Source organism: Phyllostomus hastatus, unplaced genomic scaffold, assembly GCF_019186645.2.
Source record: "Phyllostomus hastatus isolate PE091 unplaced genomic scaffold, TTU_PhHast_1.1 phas_contig_29, whole genome shotgun sequence".
Lineage (NCBI taxonomy): Eukaryota > Metazoa > Chordata > Mammalia > Chiroptera > Phyllostomidae > Phyllostomus > Phyllostomus hastatus.
Window position 1 is genome coordinate 43104852 of NW_025333835.1, and position 9393 is coordinate 43114244.

The following is a 9393-nucleotide window of genomic DNA, read 5'->3' on the forward strand; positions in this document are numbered from 1 at the left end:
GCAGCCCACAGCCTCGCTGTGGTCCGGCCGAGCCGCACCCCTGCAACCTCAGCCTGTCCACCTGTGCCCCGGGGATGATAACCCCTGTCTTGGAAACTTCGTAGCGGAAGTCAGTGAGATGCTGTGTGGAAGAAGCTGGAAACTACGTGGACCTCACACCACACGTTTGCTCACAGATGCCCTAGGCGTCTGCGCGCGGCCCTGGCAGAGAAGCAGCGCTAAAGGACACGCGCCCACAGACACCGAGCTCGGCTCTCCCTCTGCCGTCCCCGCGCCGTCCCAGCCTGACGGAGCAGCAGGTGCTGGGAGCCGGCACGTTGGAAGTGCCTTTCCCACGAGGGCCTTCTGGGGCCTCTCAGGACAGCAGGCAGCGTGCCCTGCGGCGGGTGCTGCTCAGTCCTGACCCCACTTGGCTGTCACTTTCATCATTCTCGGTTAAAGACGTCCATCTGAACACCGATGGGGTGGGGCACTATGACGGCGCTTAGTCATTTGGTTTTCTTTCTCTTTCTCTCTCTCTCTCTCTCTTTCTTTTCTTCCTTCCTTTCTTTCTTCTTTCCTTTTTCTTTCTTTCTTCTTTTTTTCTTTCTTTCTTTCTTTCTTTCTTTCTTTCTCTCTTTCTTTCTTTCCTCCTTCCTTCCTTCCCTCCCTCCCTCCCTCCCTTCCCTTCTTCCTTCCTTTACAAAAAAAGAACATAAAAAATTATTTTTGGTGAAGTCGGTTGAGGTCTAACGTTCATCTACTAAAATTCCTTTTTTTTTTTTAGTGAACTGTTCAATGAGTTTTGACGAACACGTGTTCTGGTGTGACCACCACCATGATGAGCCTACAGAGCCGTTCCATCACCTTTGCAGACGCCTCTCTCCCTTGCGTGGTCAGCCTCCCCGCTCACTCCAGCCTCTGGCAACCCCCGATGGAATTTCTGTCTCTACAGTGTTGCCTTTCCAGAGTGCTATGCTAAGATAGTCATGCAGTTCGCAGCCCTCTGGGTCTGGCTTCTTTCACCGAGCAGGACGCACTTGAGGTTTGTCCGTGCTGTTATGTGCATCAGTATTGCTGCAGCCAGGAACTCCGTGCAGGGACGCGCCGCGGTTTCTCTGTCTGTTCACCAGCGGACAGACACTCCACGCCTTGGCGATTACAAGTAAAGGCCCCAGCATTTGTGAAGTGTTTTGTATGCATAGACCATTAGATTTTTGGCTTTAAAAGATGCATTTAGGTTCGTCCCAGCTGAACAGAGACGGAGAGACTTGGGCGGGGGGGGGGGGCGCCCTGGGGAGAGGAGACAGGAGGTGTTTCCTTCTTCAGCCCGCCAGGCCCAGACCTGCCAGGTCGCCGTGGGCTGGTCGGAGCAAGACGCTGCTGTGGTTTCCACTGAGGACACTCATCACACAGAAATGAAAGTTAACTCTGTTTTTCTGAGCCCCTAGGGAAGAGCATAAGGACACGACGGCAACCACCAATTTATTGGGCCTACGGCTGTGCGGGTGGTAAACGTAAGATTTCCACAGATTGTGACCATTCCCCCAGCAGGTCATCTGTGTGCGCCTGAGGAATTCTCCAGATCCCAGGCAACGGACCTTGAGCAGACACGGAAACATGCAGAGCCCGTGGGCCGACCGCACACTAACAAACTCCTCAGGGGCGCTCGGGTTGAAGACACTTCCTTTTTGTCTCATTTAGGGGGAAACCCATGCTTCTCTGTTGAAATTGTTTCATTGGAATCTCTCCTGGGCACAGGATATCAAGGTCATTATCAACCCCTGTTGAGAATTTCAGGCTTAGCGCCAGTGCTGCCGGCTTTCTCCTTGCACCCATCATGGAAAGGAGTTACAGAGGAGTTGCAGCCGCACCAGCAAAAAAGTTCAGCTCCCCCTGGGATCTGATCTCATCAACCCTCCCCCAACATTGCTCCTTCCCACCCCAGGGCCGCTGGGTTCTCTGACTCCTCAGCACACAGTGTGTTCGTCCACTCAGCAGACAGTTACCGTGTGCTCCCCTGGCGCCCACCCTCAGAGGAGCGGGGGGCTCACGGAGAGGACCGTGGTCCGGAACACACTGACCTCTGCCACGCAGACACCCATGTGAACTCGCGTCACTGCAGAGAGTGCCGCGTCGGCTCAGGACAATGTTTCCAGAGCAGCAGAGACGGAGGGAGAGGGTGCAGCTAAGACTCGGTTTGTAAAAGTGTGAGAGTGCTGCGTTCCACTCTTCTAGTTGTGTGTGTGGAGCAGTTCGGCTTTGTGGGCGGGGGCCACGCCTATCTGAAGCGTTATTTCAGCGAGGAGATGCGTTTGCAGTTCCGGACTAACCGACAAACACAACTTGAACACGGCCCATGCGTAACGAGGCGTTAGACACTATCAAAGGCTGCTTTACCCAGTGGCTGGGTTTGTTCGTATCCATTTGGTCGCCCAAAGTTCACGTGTCATCAGCACCACTAACAAGCATTGAGACCTTAACGATATTAACAACAGTAATAACAATGATAATCCCAGTGAGAAGAGCTGACTTTTCACGGGCGGAATGGATCTCAGAGTGGACGCCAAGTTCAGCAGTGCTAACTTGCCCCCTCCCTGTGCTCAGCACAATAGGAGTTAGGGAGGGCGTGAGCCGAGACTAGACCCCCACACGGCTGTTTTCTGGGCGTCATTTACCAAGCCATAGGGTCTCTCTAGGCTGTGCATTTTTATCTGAAAATGGGACGGTTAGTAGGGCTACTTCAAAACCCTGCTATGAGAATAACCTGAAATGGTGAACCTATTTAACCTAGTGCCTGGTATGTAGCAAGTACAAAATAAATATTAGCTGCTGTTGTTATTATTGTTGTTGTCTTCGTGTGGGGGGGTAGTCAGACTGAATAGCTATGAGAAGAAGTGAGTGAAGAATTCTGCTTTTCCATTTCCAAACGACCGAATCGGCGGTGGGTGGGGACAATCCTGGTCTCCTCGGTTTGAGAAAGAAAGAGACCTGGGCCAAAGCGGGTGGTCTCACCCCTGGGCCCCTCAGGGGCCATGGGGCCTCAAACGAAACCAATATTCCTGTTCCCATGTGAATTTCATTTTTCAATAGCAATAAAACTGATTTTTAGACAGGAGGGGGTCAAACTAACATGAAACTGGACAGACAACGCTATACAATGGGGCAATATGAACATGTCCACAGACTCTCAGGGAACGGAAAAGATGCAGAGGGCCAGGGACAAGAAAATGTCTTTGGTTTAAAACTCTAGACCCTTCATGTCACTGGCCTGAAAGATCTAGAAATACTAGAAGGATGGACAAATACAAAAATTTAAATTTAATAGGAGTAAACATGATGTTTAGTCTCCTAAGATACAAAACTCAATAGGCCAAGAGTTCTTTTTTTTTTTAAGATTTTATTTACTTATTTTTAGAGAGGGAAGGAAGGGAGACAGAGAGAGAGAGAGAAACATCAATGTGCGGTTGCTGGGGGTCATGGCCTGCAACCCAGGCATGTGGCCTGTCTGGGAATCGAACCTGCGATGCTTTGGTTCGCAGCCCAGGCTCAATCCACTGAGCTATACCAGCCAGGGCTAGGCCAAGAGTTATAATGAAGTCCCTCTCATTCGGGTTGGAAGACAGCATAACCAACCCTCCAAACCCATTCCAACTTCAAGATTCTGTAAACCTATAGAAGTAAAAAAAAAACAAAGGCAATTTGTTGTTGACAGATTTTAAATATCACTGTGACATATACCATGAAATAAAAACACGTAGAAAACGAGAACGGTAAGTGCACACTTTTTTATGTGCATACTGACAGCTGTTTATTTACTTTCCATACATTTTTACTTGAGGCTGTTTGTATCCAGAAAGGTAGCTGCTGGGTTTTTTTTTTAATTCAACATTCAGTATTTAGCACCCTTGTCAACATGGAGGGCTCTGGCATAGCCAGCTCTACCTGTGTGTGTGTGTGTGTGTGTGTGTGTGTGTGTGTGTGTCAAAATGAGGTTGTATGGGTGTAAATTAAGGGAGAGGGACCATGATTTGTAACTAAATGATTACTAGTTTCTATTTAGCACAGTCTCTATTACCACAGAGCAGTCATCTGTAAGTCTTTTGCAAGGCGCGGATTCTGGGCAGAGTTAAATATCAATCTAAGTATAACATCAGTATGTAAACAGACTGACGAATTGCTAGATGGCTGGGATAGGAACCATATGGAACCGCACATAACACCCGGCGGAGCTGCGGCTAATTTTAGCATTCCGTGAAAACCACGGAGGAGATGCAGCTACCGGCTGATTCAACGCCCCAGCCCCGCTCTCTCTCTCTCTCTCTCTCTCAAGGCCGCCTGGGGCCACGAGCGTTTTGAACATTAAAAATGTCGCTTGCCAGGGTGTTTCCCTCCTAAGGCACGATGAATGGACTCTGTGGGCGTTCCTGCCAGAAAAGATGGCGGAGAAAGACTGGGAGGGATCGTTGCTCTGAGGGCCACCTCTGTTGTCTGTCTCTTCACATGATGAAGGTTCTGGAGAGTGCAGGTCTTCAAAGGGGTCTATGACGCAAAAAAAGAAAAAAATGGTTAATCTCTCAACCCTGAGCTCTTTTTATGAAATTCCACTCGTGTCACATACTAACTCCAGTGACGGCATGATCTACTTTCTACCTCTTTCTACACTTCCACCGTCGGGAGAGATTCTCTCTTCCCCGGGTCGTATAATCAGATCCTCCTCCCTTTCTAGTTGCACAAGTGACGCTGCTACTAATGTGGGGGCGGGGTAGGGGGACGTTGCAATTGACTTGAAGGATCCTGGGGATTCTTTTTTAATGTAAGGAATTGTAGGCTAACTCTACGCAGCACAGAGCAGGGGATCAAACAATTTTCAGCTGAATTTAAGCACCAGAGGCAGCCAGCGTGGACAAGGGCTTAAGCCTTCGCGGATTCGGGCCCTACAAATCTGGCGAGCGTTACCGAGGAAGGGGAGGTGTTCTGCAGAGCGCTCCGAGATGCACGCCGGCCAGGGTCAGGGAAGGAGGCGCCCGGGAAGGGCTCCGAGGACTGCAGTCCGCCAGGAAGGCCTAGGGTGAATACCGTCGCCGTGCCAAGCTGACACAGCCCTGACCTCGTTCGGCCTCTGGCCTCTGAGTGCAAAGGGCACAGGGCTGTGCCCGCACTCCAGGCCTCCCCCTTAGCGTCCGGAGACCCGCAGCCAGAACCGCAGTGCAGCCAGCATTGGATCAAGCAGGGCTTCCGCCGCTTAGACACTCGGGAGAGCGAGGGGACGGCGGCACTGGGGAAAGGCCGGCGCTGCCAGGTCCTGAGGGCAGGAGAAGTGGTCGTGGGGCCTGGCCGGGCTCGGGAGCCGCTGGGCTGGGGGCAGCCTCTGCACACCTGGCCCCATGCCGGCCTCCTTGGTCTCAGAGAGGCCCTGGGCGGGGGGGGACACAGGCAAGGGACTGGAGCAAGAACCATCATTTTGCTGCCTTTCCTACTCCATTCTGCTGGAACATGGACCCCCTTCGTGGTGTTTTAAAGAAATAAATGACAGGGCCCTAGTTTCAAGTGCTGTTCCCTTCCTGAACTATAATAACTGGCTCTTGCCATTGGCTGTGATAATTTTTCTAGCTTCATCGGGTATTTATCCCAAGTACATCCCTTGAAACTTTTTTGGCTGCCCTTCCACTTCTCTCAACTCCCTGCTTGGGAGGTGGAACCCCTCGCTGGCATCGTTCCAGGACGGGTGCAAAGAACAGGACCTGCAGGAGTGAGCATTTGCAGGGGTGAGTGCGTCCCACAGCGGGAGAGAACTGTCTGCAGGTCACCTGGAGTGGTACGTAGCAGGGCTCGGTGTGAGGCACGTCTTACGAGGTTTCAGTATCATGAAAGAATTATAAACATGGGGGACAGAGTGGGCTCTGAGTTCAATGGGTTGAGCAACGCAGACTGATTGCTGTTGGGTGGAAGGGTGAGCAGTGGACACAGAGGAACAGGGGCCGGAGGAGGAGCAGGAAGGGGAGGGGAAGGGGGAGCAGGAGCCTACGAGTGTCCTGAGTGTAGGGCACTAAGCCCCACCGCCCTCCCTGAAGGCAGTTTCTCCATTTCAGACGCCACCTGCACGTTGGCATCGCCTCATCCCTGCACGCTTCCGCCACGGGCTGAAGCAACCCCAGTGATGTCAGCTGTTTCCCGAAGGGTACAACCTCTGGCAGAAAGAGCCTGTGTTTGCTCATGCCTCATTCCCTGGGGTCAGTCCACTCAGATAAAGCCCCCTCTCAAGGCCACCTCCCCACGGATGACCTCTGGGGCACTGGCGCTCAACTCTCCCGCTTTGAGGACTTCCTGGTTACGGCCCCCTGATCACCGGGGGAACTTGACCTCTAGCACGCAAAGCGTGTCACTGAGCAGAGGCAACGGAGGTTTCCGACTTGAACGTCAGTCTGGCCCGGCTTGCCTTTGAAATGGAGCGCATGGGTTTTGAAACTGTTTATGAGAAGTCCTCTGAGTGCTGACCTGCAAACACAGATACCAAGAAATCCCGGGGCCAGAGTGTCCACATAACTAGGATAGGGACAATCGAGTTGACCTGGCGCCAAGGGCTTGGGCTTTTGGAGTCTCTGGCGGCGATCTTTCCCCATCTCAGTACAGGGCTCGGGGAAGGGGCACGGGCTTTGGGAATAAAGAGCCGTTTAGCAGCCCTGAGCACTGAGGTCAGGAAGCTAAGCTTCGGCGTCATCAGACGTAATGGGGACAACATCCATTTCGCAGTGCTTTCAAGAGAAGTAAATGAAGTAATCAACACTTAGAGAGTGCTTCATTAGTTATTTTATCCCCCCACCCCCGCCATTTTCCAAATAGAGAAACCGAGGTCCAAAAAAGTTAAGTAATGCGTTCAACATAACACGGTTTGTACTATATTCTGGAACTTAGGTCAGAGCAGGCCGTCAAGGAATGCCCTTTAAAATCACACCAATGTCATGTTACGATGCCCCCTCAGCGACCCGCCTGCTGGGTGAAAAGAACCACGGTGTTCTTTCACATTCCCACAAATCATATGGGGCCCGGTTTTCCTCTGTATGACATCCTTGGAGACGAAAGGGAGAAGGAGCCCCAATTGGGTTTATTCCATGACCTTGTAATATAAAAATTACAACAGAACTGACCCCACACAGCAGACATCAACTAAGGAAAGCATGAAGGAACAGAGCCCTGAGCGCCGTGTTTTGCAAACACGTGTTGATAGCGCGTTTAGAAAGGTCAGCTCCCTGCTGGTGGAGGGCCAGCGAGTCCTGGAAAACAAAACAGGCGTTTATATCACTTTAAGTGTCCTCCTCTGGGGGAACACAAACAAGCCCAGAGTTATGACAACAGCGCTGGAGTCAGCGTGACACTCGAGGAACCACAGAATCAGATCAGCTATTTTGGCACACGGAGTTGTAGACACTCTCCACAGCCCCGGGTGCTGTTCAGTCCAGCAAGGAGGGCGTGAGGATGCTTCTCTCAGATTAAGTCTTTCCCCTCACGAGGACATCATGTCGGGGGTCACCGATGTAGACTGACCCCAACCCCACCTTCCAAACGTGGTTACTTGTCCCATTCGGAAGCACACTTGAGTACGGGCGCCTTGCCTTTGGGACTTGATCCCCAGCACAGCCGTGGGACAACCGGAGTGGCTGTCATTGTCTGTGATGCGTGTGGGGTGGGGCTTGTGCATCCGGCGAAGTGGCTGGGTCTTGAATACACGGTGGCTACTCGCTGTCGCTGAGTACTTACTGAGCGGCAGACGCCGCTCGAAGCACGTCAGCTGTGCAGACGCCTTTCTAGTATGTGAGGCTGCCACTCACCCGCCGAGTGCCCTGGAGCACGTTACGGAAGCGCTTCGGCCTCGGTTTCATCAGCTGGTGCATGGGTGTCAGAGCGGGGCTCGCCTCCTGGGGTGATTGTGAGGGTCACCTGAGTTCATACACACAAAGCGTTTGGAACGTCGCTGGCCTCCCTCAACGCTCAATACCAACCAGCCAATGTTTGTATTTATCCCCGAGGAACCTCTTGAATCACAGGTGGAACCAGGATTCGAACCCAGGCTGCGTAGTGTAAAAGCCCGTGTCTTTGATCACTATTCATTCTGAATGAGTCACCAAATAAGTTAAGAAATGACTTAGAGGCTGGTGGCAAGATAGTGGCCCGAATCCGGACCTCCTGTCACCCAGCCACCGTTTCAGCGCTAGATCGAGGTTGGGCCGTGGAAAGCGCACGCATTCCCCTCCCCCAAAGGGACCAGGAAGCGGCTGGGTGTGCGTGGGCCTCGCGTCCCCCCTGTGGGCTCAGATCACGCCTCCTTGCAGGCCGCCCAGCGCCGTGGCGCGTGCACACTGCCGTGCTGTGGGACTGGGTCCTCTGCCCACAGCTACAGGAAATAGCACGGGACTGGCTCTCTCCCGTGTACAAAGCACCTTCATGCCCTCGGTGTCCCTGCCCATTACAGAAAGCCTGTGACACAGTGACAGGTCGCGATCTTCGGATTTGAGTGTGCCGACGTCACGTGATTTGTGCAAGTCGCAGGGCTGGCAAACCCCAGCGCCCACATTTCCACGGGGTCACCCAACTCTGGATCCCCTGTATCGCCGTCCTTGATAAAGATATCTGACCCTGCCCCCTTAGGGATCTAAGAAAGGTGTTGGGTCTCGGAAAGAATATCTTTAAGGTATTTTCAGTGTAGACTTTTATCTTCTTGGGAAAGTTTACTTTGGAACCTTCCTGAAGACGGAAGAATGGGACAAAATGGGACTTTCAGATCTCTCTACAGCCATGGAGCCTGTGGGTTTTTTCCCCCAAGGTTTTGTGAAAAAAATGAAAGTGTTCACTGGAAACGTTTGGTGCAGAAAATGAAAGCGCTGTGAAGAGCTCTTTATTTGGGACCGTCTAACCATGCGCCGTGGTAGAAAAATACTGGAGAAGCAACGAGGACACCAGGAAAATTATTTCACTCACTCACTTCGTGCTTTCCCGTCTGACTCTTTATGACATCGTATTTCAAAACTGCGGTTCGCAGCGCTCCTCCACGCCAAACGGCGCTCTCTGCACCGCCCCTCCCCCACCTCGTCCTGCTTCCTGCCCTCACACACATGGTAGCGACTGTTGTTCGCTCCGAACCCGACCGCTGCGTTGATTCCATCGCAAATCGCTCCTCTGAGCCTGTGGCGTAATTACGTCCACGACCATGGCCGACGCTAAAACAGGCCATTAGCGGGGAGAGACCGCGGGCTAAGTGGCGAGGCCGGAGCTGAGAGGTCCTTTTAACCTCAGCTACGCTTCCCGATGGCGATGGCGGGACGGAGGGAGAGAATTACTGGCATCGCAAATTGCTCTTTCGATCGAGGCTCTGTCCCCGTCTTCTCAATAGCTGTGCCACGCTGGGAAAATGTCTCT